The sequence below is a fragment of the Aythya marila genome (assembly GCF_965140915.1).
Source record: "Aythya marila genome assembly, chromosome: 3".
Classification (NCBI taxonomy): Eukaryota; Metazoa; Chordata; class Aves; order Anseriformes; family Anatidae; genus Aythya; species Aythya marila.
In genome coordinates, this window is record NC_139044.1 from 100,958,064 (window position 1) to 100,971,582 (window position 13,519).

General features: G+C 42.8%; 1 protein-coding gene across 3 annotated transcripts in view; it reads left to right on the plus strand.

Moving 5' to 3' along the window:
* Positions 1 to 211: 211 nt before the first annotated feature.
* The window catches only part of COLEC11 (collectin subfamily member 11), a 38,946-nt gene continuing 25,638 nt past the window's right edge, over positions 212 to 13,519 (plus strand). For 2 of the 3 annotated variants that reach the window (XM_082758097.1, XM_082758099.1), the window contains exon 1: positions 212 to 394. The gene's annotated coding sequence lies outside the window, so the exon portion shown is untranslated. Of the gene's footprint in view, positions 395 to 9,382; positions 9,450 to 13,519 lie in introns of those variants that run through there. The other variant, XM_082758098.1, reaches the window with a different exon arrangement.

The window sequence follows — 13,519 nt, forward strand, 5'->3', positions numbered from 1 at the left end:
AGGGCAGTTGCATGCATAACGTAGAGCTGAATAGATCTAAATGGTTAAAAAGGGGTTCTCTGCTAGAGAGGAGGAGGGGAGAGTAAGAGTGCATTCCCAAAAAAGTACATTCCCAAAATAAAAAGCTTACATCATGGACCTCTTCAGCTTTCCCACACTTCTTTCCTAATTATTGTCCTACAGGACAGCTGATCTATTTCAAACAGGAAGCTGTTTACAGATAACACTTGCAACTGTGTTGTCTGATTTGTTGAACTGTCGAAAAGCAAAAGACAACCTCTTTTCAAATTAAAAACTGTCAGACTTCTGTAAACAGCAGCAATGAGGTTCATCTGTGCAGTGTCCCTGCAGGCACAGAGTGTTCTGCAGTTCCCATTTTCTCAGCAATCGTAAGGTAAGAGGCTTTTGTGCTTTTGCTCTCTAGAAATGCAGAGGAAAAAAGCTTAGATGTTTGTTAGGGGGGTGTCTTGTAAGCAGCAAAATATGATTGGCAATGGCTGCATAGCAGGGGAAGGTAAGGGGAGTAACAGCTTGCTCTGTTCTAGCAGATGAAGTGGGACCTTTCTGTCTGAGGCACCCATGTGGGTTAGATCGCAGAATTCCTGGTCAGTGTGAGATTTGTCTATGAAACATTCAAATGCCGTTGAAGGAGCTCATTCCTTTCTTTGAGCAACAAAGGATGAAGTGGTATTTTAATTTCTCATGCAATGAAAAGTTAATGCAGTTTATTAAGGGGTTCTGATTCCTGGTAATACATGACAGACATCTCAGTTTAATTTTGGAAGTGCTCAGTACTTTTCTCCATCCTTCCACTTTTATTGCTAAGTGGCTGGCTATTTTCTACTTTACAAAGTGAGCTTTTAATACGTCTGGAAGACAGAGAATAAAGACTGACATTGCAGAAGTGAAGCAGATGACAGTGGATCCAGTAAAGGATAGAATTACACCAGTGGGTAATTAAGAGTAAACTCAGTTAAAACCAAATCAGGTTGGTAGCAGTAGTATACAGGACTGTCTAATGAAAATTAAGGATGTGTAAAGACAGAATGTAAAGATGATCTAAATGAGCTGGACAAAGAGAGTAAGCCATAGTTCAGTAACCAGAAGGCCATATGCCTGCTTTTCAGTCATGGGATATGAAAAATTAGGATTCATAAAAGGAATTAAGAGTTTCCATTCTGACCTCTGTGCATACATACGTGTGCTCAAATAGAGGAATTCAGGACAGGGATTCTTTTCTGACAAAATCAAGTGACTTTGGAAAACTGAAATATACAGCTTCACTTGCCATACAGTGAAACAGAGACTCTTGGCTGGAAATACTACAGCTTTTATATTTGGGTAGTGAAAGATTTTAGAGATGCATTAGGAAACTCTTGTCCTATGTTTCTGTTTTTGAAAATGAGATCTCACACTTTTGGACTTTTCATATTTATATGATCATTTAAGGCAGGATCATGATATTTTAAGGCATTATAGGGACTGAAAAATATGAAACAAACAGTGATTTAAAGTTTTCACTCATGAGAATGATGTTAGGATGTCTTTGTCTGTGACAACTTGTTAGACATACCCTTAATGCTTTTCACTGGTTCTACTGATTGTTGCAACATAAATAAGGTATGTAGATATTGTATATAAGGAACATTTCCAAGCTGACTGTTCTTCTTAAGATTGTTAGGACTCTTTCACAAAATTATTGAAAACATTTTTTAAAATGAAATTAATACAGGACAGAATATGTGACAAATTCATTGTCAAAATGGCATTTTAAACATGGTGTATTCTTACAATCAGTGGAGAATTGCACAGTAACTTATAAATTGTGCATCACGATGATGAGTGCTGTTTCTCTGATTACTTTTGAATGATTTTACTCTATTTCAAAAGCTCCATTTAGTCAGCTTTAGGGCTGCCCAAAAAATCTTGATTGAGAATAATTTTGAAGTAGAAAGGCTCTTGACAAAGCAGCTTTTTTTGGGAGAAGTGTCAGCTTTCCAGGGTAGTTTAGTTCTTTTGTCAAAGTATTTTGGCTGAAAACCAGAAGAGTTTAGCCAAAAATATACTCACAGTGTCTCCTGGGAACTGTAGTTTGTGCTTTGCACTGCATTTCACTACTGGCTGGACTTCCCGGCTGAACCATGCTTCCCGTAAGGCCTGTGCCCAGGGACTCTGCTGCGATTTCCCTTGATGCAAGCAGCACTGTGCTGTATTTTGGGAAGTACACTCCAGTGAAAGAGGCCAGTAAGGAGTAAGATGTAGGAAAAGCCTCTCTGATTGCTAGTAGATAATTGACAGCTAGTTTAAAGCTTGAATACTTTGCTCTAGTTTGCATGTGAGCCCCATACCACACAGTTTACTGTAGGACTTGAAAGTGTGACATGTCGGGAGGGTTAGGTGTGTCAGCAGGAGGCTCAAAACCCTTCTGTTGTTTCCTTCCACACAATGGAGAAAACATTTAAAAATGCTTCTCCGCCCATACAAGGGAGAAAACATTTAAAAATGCTTATGAGACTTTGTTGGTGTTTCTGCCAACTTTTGTGCCAGAAGTGTTCCATTTTATGTACTTGGAACTGCAAGCTGCAAGTACACAGTATGACGGGATTTTGGGAGCGAGGTAAACTGTGAAGGAGTCAAGAGGAAAACAACCTCCTAGGAGCCCAAGGCTTTTGGAAGTGATGGTTCTTAAAATCCAACAAGGTGTTGTCTCAACCGTCTAAATGCCTGTTCAAACAAATCTTGGCCTGGATGATATGCCCTTAGGTGCTTAAGATGTCTGTAGGCAAGAAGAGAACTGAAGCTGCTCGAGTTCTTCATTGCTGGGCCAGTCTCTTACTTGTTTATTAGGATCTAAGGATCCTTATCTGTTGTGACTGTTTGGATGATGCTTCCTCCAAACTGCATCAGGAAACCAGTTAGGATGTCTGTAAGGCATCACCTTGAGGGAGGTGATTGTCCTATGCTCTGCCCTGGTGAGGTCCCACTTGGGAGCGCTGCATCCAGTTCTGGAGTCCCCAGCACAAGAATGATGTGGAGCTGTTAGAGTGGGTCCAGAGGAAGGCCACAAAGATGATCAAGGGGCTGGAGCATCTCTTCTACAAAGACAGGCTAAAAGAGCAGGGGCTGTTCAGCCTAAAGAATAGAAGGCTCTGGGGTGACCTCATTGCAGCCTTTCAATACTTCAAGGTGTCTTATAAAAAAAAAAAAAAAAAAAGATGAAGAAAGACTCTTTACTTGGCTAGATAATGATAGGACAAGGGTGAATGGTCTTAAAATTAGAGGTTAGAAGGAACTTTTTCCACTCAGGATAATGCGGCACTGGAACAGGCTGCCCAGAGAAGCTGTGGATGTCCCATCCCTGCAGGTGTTTAAGACCAGGTTGGATGAGGCCCTGAGCAACCTGATCTAGTGGGTGGCGTCCCTGCCCATGGCAGGGGGGTTGGAACTAGATGATCCCTGAGGTCCCTTCCAACCCAGGCCATTCTATGATGACATTCTAGAGGCCAGAACAGAGTAGAAAGGCAGATGGTGAGAAGTTTGAGGTATTATTACATTGCTTTATTCAGTGTAGGAAGAAACCACCTGAGTGAAATGTGGGCATGGACAAACTATTTCCAAAGCTACAAGTGAGGCACCTGGCTGCAGCCCAAGAACCCAAAGTGTTTATGTGCTGAAGTGCTCTACAGCTGAAACCTTTTGAAAGTGTGTGGCCTGTTGTCATTTTGGCACAGAGACTTCAGAAACTGAAAATAGTTCTTGAAAAGCTGAGTGCTACCACCCAGCTTCTGTGTAATCTACTGGCCAGGAGCACTTCCCTGGGGAGTGAGGATCTGCATCCAGTTCATTCCACTGCTTCAGTGCCCATCCTGTATCTGCTAGAACAGTGCCCTTGTCACTAACCTGACAGAACCATGGGTGCATCCTCTTATGATAGAATAGTTTGGAGAATGAGGTTTGGTGTGATTTGGTTGAGCTTAGGAAGAGGCCACAGATGCGGATTCAGTGGTAAGTGTCACCAGTGTTGAGTTAAGTAGGTCTATTTTTTATTTTTGGTATGAAGAATGAAGGTAAAGGGTGGAGAATGGAAAGATTAACTACTTCAGTTCTTGGCTGCTCTTTGTGGAGGGGGCGTTGAAAAATTAAGATGTCCATAGCTGTGCTTAGGTTCCAGGTATACATCTTTATTTTTCTGATTTTAAGTGTGGATGCAATGAAATTATCTCAAGTTGCTTCAGAGGAGGTTTAGACTGGACATAAGGAAGAGCTTGTTCATGGAGAGTGTGGTTAAGCATTGGAACAGGTTGCCCAGGGAAGTGATTGAGTCCCTATCCCTGCAGGTATTTAAGAGACATCTGAATATAGCACTAAGCGACATGGATTATTGTTAGGACTCAGTAGGTCAATACCTTCTGGCCTGTAAAATGAATCTGGTGGCACTTAATGCCAGAGTCTCTCAGGTACTTTAATGGCTCTGGTAATAACTTTCTTTACAGTCTTCTAAGCAACTCTCTTTTTAAGCATGTATTTGCCCATTTAGACTGAGTTCACATGTGATTGCATTCACTTTCTTCCTTGACTTTAGGAGTAATGATGTTAAATGTCACAATTAGTGTTGTGTACATGGAGTTTATGATATGTTCAGTTGATTCCTGCATCCTTTTTTGGCAGTACTAAATAACATTTTGTTGTTGTTGATCTTTCCTTTGCTTATGTCAACTGGCAGGTGCTGGGATTTCAGCCAGAACAAGGTTAATGAAGTTTTTAACACTTAACACCTCTGAAGCCTTTTCTTTAGCTGTTAGCTGTAGAATCAGAGCTGTAGCATTACTTTCTTCTCTTGTAAGTATCCTCTAAATACTAAGCATATACATGCTGAGGCATCTGAAAGTTCAAGTGATCATAGCTGATGTGCAGCTTCTTAACGTGTGCAAATTACAGAATCACAGAATTTCTAGGTTGGAAGAGACCTCAAGATCATCGAGTCCAACCTCTGACCTAACGCTAGCAGTCCCCACTAATCCATATCCCTAAGCTCTACATCTAAACGTCTTTTGAAGACTTCCAGGGATGGTGACTCCACCACTTCCCTGGGCAGCCTGTTCCAATGCCTCACAACCCTTTCAGTGAAGAAGTTCTTCCTAACATCTAACCTAAAACTCCCCTGGCTCAACTTAAGCCCATTCCCCCTCGTCCTGTCACCAGGCACGTGGGAGAACAGGCCAACCCCCACCTCGCTACAGCCTCCCTTGAGGTACCTATAGAGAGTGATAAGGTCGCCCCTGAGCCTCCTCTTCTCCAGGCTGAACAAGCCCAGCTCCCTCAGCCGCTCCTCGTAGGACTTGTTCTCCAGGCCCCTCACCAGCTTTGTCGCCCTTCTCTGCACCCGCTCAAGCACCTCGATGTCCTTCTTGTAGTGAGGGGCCCAAAACTGAACACAGTACTTGAGGTGCGGCCTCACCAGAGCCGAGTACAGGGGGACGATCACCTCCCTAGCCCTGCTGGTCACACTGTTCCTGATACAAGCCAGGATGCTGTTGGCCTTCTTGGCCACCTGAGCACACTGCTGGCTCATATTCAGCCGACTATCAACCATCGCTCCCAGGTCCTTCTCTGCCTGGCAGCTCTCCAACCATTCCTCTCCCAGCATGTAGCTCTGCTTGGGGTTATTGCGCCCCAGGTGCAGGACCCGGCACTTGGCCTTGTTGAACTTCATGCAGTTGACCTCAGCCCATTGGTGCAGCCTATCCAGATCCTCCTGCAGAGCTTTCCTAAAAATTCGGAGCCCGTGTGCTGTGGTACCGCCGGGGCGATGCCGTGACTCGGATTCGAACCGAGGTTGCTGCGGCCACAACGCAGAGTACTAACCACTATACAATCACGGCGCGCTACCGGGGCTCTAGATATAGAAATTGCCTCTGGTCATGTTCTGGCTGTGTGAAGATGCATCTGTGGCTGTTGTTGGAGATTTTGAATTGTCTTGGAGGACTTCCCCAATCTTAATGATTCTATAAATTTGCTGAGCACCAAAGTAGGTGGAGATGCCAGCAGTTACTTAAAGTGGCTTGTTATATTCTTCCATATATATATAATATATATATATATATATATTCTTCCATGTATAATTATATATATATATAATTAAAATAAAGGAATCACTCAGGGCAGTTGGTTAGATTAAAGGAAATTAATGAAAAAAAAATCCAAAAGGGATTTGTCATCCTCAGGAATCTTCTGGCAGCAGAAAAATCTTGGCATACGGATAAGGGAAGTAACACCTCCAGTTTAAGTGGCCTTGTTTGCAAATTGTTCTACAGTTTGTCTGCTTCTTTCTGAATTAAAATTTCTTTCTCAAAATGAGAACGGATTGTTAAAAGCACTTCAAACTGCATGCAACCACTTGTATTTTTTCTTAATTGTTTAAGTCTTTTAGGCCAGTGCATTGTACATAGCAAAGAACTCCAAATGTGTGTGCTGTGGTATAAAAGCTGCTCTGGAAAATACTTCACTGAAGATCTTCTTTCAGCTGGCTACCATTTGATATGTCTTCTAAGTAGGATCTTGACTGCTGCCAATGATAGAGAATGAATGGCCAAATCTGCTGTAGCATCCTCGTGTAAGAATGTTTTATCTTCTGAGAACTTTGTTAATATGTAGTCATCTACAGTAATCACATCTTTGCATATGCTTTTATGAAATTACATCAGATCCATATGACCTTGTTTGTTTTTCCACCACTGTTCTGCTTCTATTGCTATTTCTATATGGATATATTGATATTGCATTGACACTGCCCCAATTCAAATGCAAGATTTTGATCATGTATACTTATGTGCCATTGTGTTTAGTGATGATGAGAATATCTTTCTGAGAAGCATGTCCCTGTCATTTGAGGATAATACTCCTGGATCACTTCCATGACTCTTAGTGGCTTGCATGCTACTGCAAAATGTCTCATCTTGTATCTCCTAAGCTCTGTATCTTTCGCTAGATATTAGTTTCCACTGCAGCCTGGTATTTTGCCATATGTTTCATCACTTTTAAAATATTCCCACTCTTTAATTATATTCCTTTTTTTTCCATGTTCCAGTGAATTTAGTCCCATTACTACTTTCAGTTACATATCCTTCTGTTTTCTCTATGCCTCTGGCACGTGAGGGCACAGTTTTATAACACACTGAAGGCTACCTCAACTCCTGCCAAGGGTGTTTCTTTCCCTGGCTGGCAACATTCTTCATGGGAGTGGATAGCCGTTTTACCCTCACTGGGAGCCAAGCAACTAAATCAACTGAAAAATAACATTACAGAAAGAGGAATAGCTTTCTGCTGGCTTAGCATGCTGTGCTAGCTCAACATGGGATCAGATGGCTGTTGGTGACAGTATGAAGAAGGGGAGGGTAATGTGTGACTGCAGCAGGGGAGCCAGACTGCTGTTACTCCTCATGTAGATGGGCTTAGCTAATGGTGACAGTGGGACTCCGCTCACCTAACTTTACATACCTATGAGGCTGGGAAATGAATGCATGCCTCTAGAGAGCCAATTATCTAACCTATTTTAGGAAGAAATGAATTGTCATAGATAGGTGCCTTTCTCTGACTTGATTATATAAGCAGCTCAGGGTGATTTTTCTCAGACCTACAATCTAAACCAGAATGACTGAATCCCACTCAAGGGTCTGCCTGTAATTTCTCCAAGGTTGAAATCTGGATCTAAGCAAAGCTGCCCTGATAAACGATCATACCTTAATGCCAGGGGTGTTCTGTCTCGTAGCTCACTTTTCTGAGATGCTGCACTTGTGACGTTCAGAAAAACTGAGCAGCAGTCAAATGGCTTTCCATGACCCTAGAACCTCCTTTATGTTGAGCTGATGTGATATCTAATGCATGAGAAAATGGGGGCTAAAGCTGCTTCTACTCTGTTGAAGGAACAGAAAGCAAATCTTTCTCCAATCCATGAGTGCTCTGGGATGGTGCCATCTCTTTCCTTTCTCTGCCATTCACCTCAGGTTAGGTCTCCCACGTTCTTCACTTATGCCCTGTATTCCTCCTGCTAGTAGGAGGATCATCCTATGTCTCTTCTTTACTTTTCCTATAGTCTCATTATTATGTACTTTAATTAGAATTTGTCCTCTACGTAGACATTTCTAATCCTGTGTCAATACTATCAATACATGAGTGTTCTTCCTTCACTGCTTTATGTCTCACAATAGACTCATTTTCCTTTATTTTTAAGCCTAGTGTCCTACTGCTAGGCTTGAGTTGCCTTCAGGCAGGCTTCTTCCCTGCTTGCCTTTCATCTTTTAATCTGCTGTGCCCAAGTGTACCCTAATTTTACCTGTAGCATCCATCCAGTGTGAGCATTACTCTCCTGAGGAGCTGGAGCTGTGGACTTTAATCCTTTTTGGTTAAGGCTGTTCCACAGCTGCCATTTCTCACTTTTTGGACCAGTACTTGAGTGGCTTTTCTGCTGTGGAAAAGGCACACACTGCTGTTGATGTGTTGGGGAGGTTGAGGGGTCTTTCTGCCTGGTCCCTGCACCTCAGAGAATTTAGCTGGGGATGCGGGACCACCCTTCTCAGCTAAAGTTTGCCTTGTGACCCCATCCAGTGCCTTCAGGAAGTCAATGGTCAAGCCCACCTGAAAAACGTCAAGGCACCTGGAGGGCTAGGACATCTTGGAAAGGGTAAATTGGTTGAACAGGCATTAAATACTTAAATATTGCACAAATATACAAACGTGCAGCCAGTCCTATGCTTCTGTGGATGTGGAGTGTTGAAAAGAGATACCCTAAAGCTTCAGATATGTGATGCAAAATGCATATGTAAATAATATGTATTCATTTATGTAAGGGAATGTTTCCTGCAGTGTTTTCTAGATTATTCAGTGATTCTCAGTGACTCCTCGGTGTTTTAGTTCCTACAGTAATGTGTGTAGAGATAGCATCAGGTTTTCTTGTGGATTCTTGAAAGGAGTGGGACTGAACTGAGACAGTTTAGGCATGGGTTCTTAAAAGTACTGACACCTATATTTGAACCTGATATTTTGGATGTGGGGGTGATTAGAAATACTGATAATTTGGTCTGACATATTTCAAGCATGACACCCAAAATCACAAACTATTTCTGCTAATTATATATGCAAGTAAGTCTATTGCAGAGAGATGATCGTATAATGGGGACTTTTAATTAAAACCTTATGGGAGACATTTTTGTTTAGCATTTCTAGTTATTTCTGACAAATGCTTCACACAGAAAATTCTACATGAATATGACTTGCTACTATCCAACACACAACACAGCTGTTGTGAGAACTTTGACACTCAGGGTAAGAAGTCATGTGGGTCCCATCTCCCTCTACTTGTAGGTTTTGAAAAGGTACTTTCTTCCTTCTGGCACCAGTCTTTCTCTCACCCTTGCTGAAGCCCTGATTTTGTATTTTCAGCACAGATGATGGTAAGTCAATTCTGCCATAAACTCGTTGACTTCAGCAGAACTACATCAGGAACAAATTTGTCTCACAACTTTTAAAAAAACATTATTCTCAATGAAAAGTGGGGCAACTATTCCTACATGTGACAAGGGCACCTACATGGTACAGTCGGAACTAATAGTCCCTTACACCTCACAAACACTGGCTGAGGAAATAGCTCTATTGAGCCAGAATTAAGTGCACTTTAGGGAGTAACCGATGACTTCCCATCAGTTAGACTTTTAGGTAATGTTAGCTTCTCGTTAGCTTAGACTCAGTCTTTTGTCCTCTGCAGCAAACCTTGCTGTTCTTCAGCATCATCAGAACCTGAAATGTGTTACTGCTTTATGCCACTCCATGCTCCATAGGTTTCACAGAGAATTTGTAACCACGGCAGTTATGATCCCTGTTTCCACAATCCCACAGCATTAACATTTAGATATTTTTTCTTCTTGCAAGCTCATTGCTTTAACCTTTAAATCAACACTTTGCAGCATTGCAGGGCTTTTAAGTTAAACAGTGGATGATCATTTTAGCATTTAAACAACATTACCACTGATTCTGATTTCGTATTTTGGCTAAAGAGTGAACCCTTGATTACCCAAGGTAATGCATGGAGGAGCTGGGAGGACAAATGAGAGAACACTTAGATAAAGTAGGAACATTGCTACGCAAAACATCCGTAGGTTAGGGTTATCAGCAAGGCTGTAATGGAGAAAGAAAAGGTCAGTGGCACATGTTTCATCTCCAGTGTGAAAGACATCCTCTCCAGGGGGTGATCCATAGCCTTCAGGCTATGTGCTGGAAAGTAGCAGCCTGCATGCATGTGGCTGGAGGGTTGTCAGTTCTGCTGCCTCCTGTTTCTCCCCAAAACCTGCCTCTGGTGTTACCTTCGTAATCCTGGCAGGTAACTTATTTATTTTTTAATCTGTCTTTTATTTGTTCAGAGTGTCTGAAACAATGCGAGGTCTGTGTCACAGCCTGACATCTTGATGGCATCAGTTTGTGGGCATGCCTACTCATGTGTTTGAGGATGCACAGGCTGCCAGATAGGTCCGGGAGGTGGGTGAAATGGACTTGAGAAGTCAGAGGAGTGAAAACTGCTGAAAGCTGTCAAACTGTAGCACTGACTCAAAATCATCCCTCAAATGTGGTTGTATTACTTCCAGCTACAGGCTGCCTCTGCAGATCTGCATGTCTGTCTGTAGCAGGATATATAGTCAACTCAGGATGCAGAAAACTCAGCTCAGATCCCTGGAGTTCAGATCTCTGAGAACAGAGCATAATTATGATTTTTAAATTCTATTTTCTATAACGAGAGAAAATAAGTCAGTAAATTAAAAGCAACTCAAAGAAGAATTAAAATCATAACCTCAAAGAAGAATTATGTAGGATTATAGAGGGCTATAGTCTCTTTTGTTCTTGACCAGCTGAGCATTAATGCCAGTGAGCATCATTTTCCTGCTGCATTTTTCAGTGACTTAGATTCAGCTAGGCAGAACACCTGTGTTGCTGCTTCTAGGTCCAAACTAACCCAGGTCAGTAAGACCCCTTGTAGAGCAGCTGCTGGCACTTGCAGGGTCCTCACACTTCAGCCATTTCCTTGCTGAAGTGGTGTCGAAGCCTTCCATCCACCTTCCATCCACAACAGGGTGGTTCAAGGAGTACCCAGTGCCAGGTGTCCTGGTTGGCTCCAGCATTGTTTCTTGCAAGCCTCTGGTGTGCTCTGCCTCAGGTGTTCCCCAATGCTCTCTCAAGGATTTGAAAGAACTTGAAATCTTGTTCCATAAATCTCATCTCTCAGTAACCCAGGCAGATTCCCCAAAGCTGCCATGTCTCCAAAGTTGTTATGAAATTATTGTTCTTAAAGGTGCGTGGCTAACTTTTTTTTAATGGAAAATCATGTAAATGCTTCCTGTTCCTCCTCCTCCTCTTTTTTTCAAAGCTTTCCACTTGCTCTGATTTAATGAGCACCATTATAAATTCTGTAAATTTGACTCAACCCTTGCATAGAGAAATTGTGGGTGCCCCATCCCTGGGAATGTTCAAGGTCAGGCTGGATGGGGCTTTGAGCAACCTGGTCTGGTGGGAGGTATCCCTGTCCATGGCAGGGGTGTTGGAACTGGGTGATCTTTGAAGTCCCTTCCAACCCAAACCATTCAATGATAAAGAGTGTGAAAGCGTTCATACTTCTACAAGTGCTGGGTTTCTTCCTGATATTGGTTATTCTAATGCTGAAGAAATCCCCAAAGCAAGGATTGAGATGGTGTTTGAAAAACACACTGGTACCCTTTTCTGAGGACTACTTTCAGTGGGCTTTAATTTTCCAAATGGCTTTATGAGTCTGGGTCTGAAAGGACTCGAAGATAATGTAGAAAGACAAGGAATTTTCTAGGACTTTAAAATGAAAGGTACTCCTATAGTACATACACAGAGATCAAACTTTTACTTCAATCACGTAAGGCCATTTTAGCTGCGGAAGAGAAGGTTTCTTCTTAAAGCAGGAAAAGAAAAGGTGGAAAAAGTGTTATCCACAGTGTTTCTGATTTGATTTCTAGTACTAATTTGTCCCTTTACTGCAGCTGCCGACTCTATAAAAGTGTTTAATCTGCAGCCTCTTCAGAGATTTCCTATGCTACTGACTCTTTTCAGACCAAGGTAATATCCTGAGTGTTCACATGGGGCCTGGGTATTGTGGCCTGCCCCAAAACCAAGGAGCTATTTTCTGAAATGGTTCCCTCAAGGTTGTGCTGTGACAGTCCATTTTCTGTGCGAGTTGGAGAGTCAGACTATCGTGAGGAAGCGTGAGGTGCATCCCTGGTGTCTCTGGGGTTTGTAAACTCTGCAGCAGCAGCAGGGGATGGTGAATGGGATGTTTCATGTGATGAGAAAATCCTTCATTTTTGGCTGCTGAGCAGAGCCACCAAGCAGCCATGCCAGTTCTCTGCTGCTTGATGCCTGTCTCATGCCTGAGCTGTGTAGGAGTTTGCAAAGGCAGATGAATATTTAACATACCCTGAAGCTTTGATCTTTCAGTTGTAGTCTGGTTACATTTGAAGCCCCATAAAATGTAACTGTCTGAGGTGGTGCTGCTTTTATTTCCACTGATGCAGAGACTGGAGCACCCTCCTAATTTCAATTCCTTCTATCTCAGGCAGCTTCATTCACCTCTCCCATTCATCTGTCAAGAATCCTTATCACCCGGCTGCTGGATGCTTGTGCTGAAACTGCCCAGTTTTTCAGGCTTTCAGATGAGTACCTGAATTGCTTGGTGTGAAAGCCTTTGTCTGATCTTCTGGCTTCTGAAATGCCCCAGCTTCAAGGAAAAGGTGGGATGTCCTGCAGGCTGGCCACCAGCCATGCTCTTGGGCTGTGGGCTGAGGCAGGGCTCATGTCCTCTCTTTCTGCAATATGGTTATAGTACAGGATAGTCCCATTCCCCACCCTCAAAGGTGGCCCCTGCTGATAAATATCTATGTTCAGGTGTTGGAAAGGAAATTCTAGGCCTGAGTTGCTGCCAGTACTCCTGGCTGGCTGAGGCAGTGACAACTCCCTGCCTTCCCCTGTAAGGAGTGGTGGTCCCTAACTTGGCATTGCAAAGTCTGTTGTTGCACGGCTCCCCTTGCTTTAAAGTCTTCTAGCACTGATATTCAAATGCCAAAGTCCTCACTCAGTCTAGCCCTACAAGACATGAAGGGAAGATCTAGAGAAACACCCAGCTCAGTAGAAAGGGACCTTGGGGTGCTGGTTGACAGCAGGCTCACTGGGAGCCAGCAGTGCGCCCTAGCAGCCAAGAGGACAAACTGTATTTTGGGTTGTGTTAAATGCAGTGTAGACAACTGGTCACAAGAGGTGGTTCTCCCACTATATTTAACATTGGTGTTGCCTCAACTTGATTATTGTGTGCAGTTCTGGTCTCTAAATATAAAAAGTTAAAGTTAGCCATGAAGAGGTCAGGCAAATGGGACTTGATGATCTTCGAAGGTCCCTTCCAGTTATTGGTCCAGGATGGTCCCATTCCCCATCCCTCAAAGTTGGCTTCTGCTGATAAACA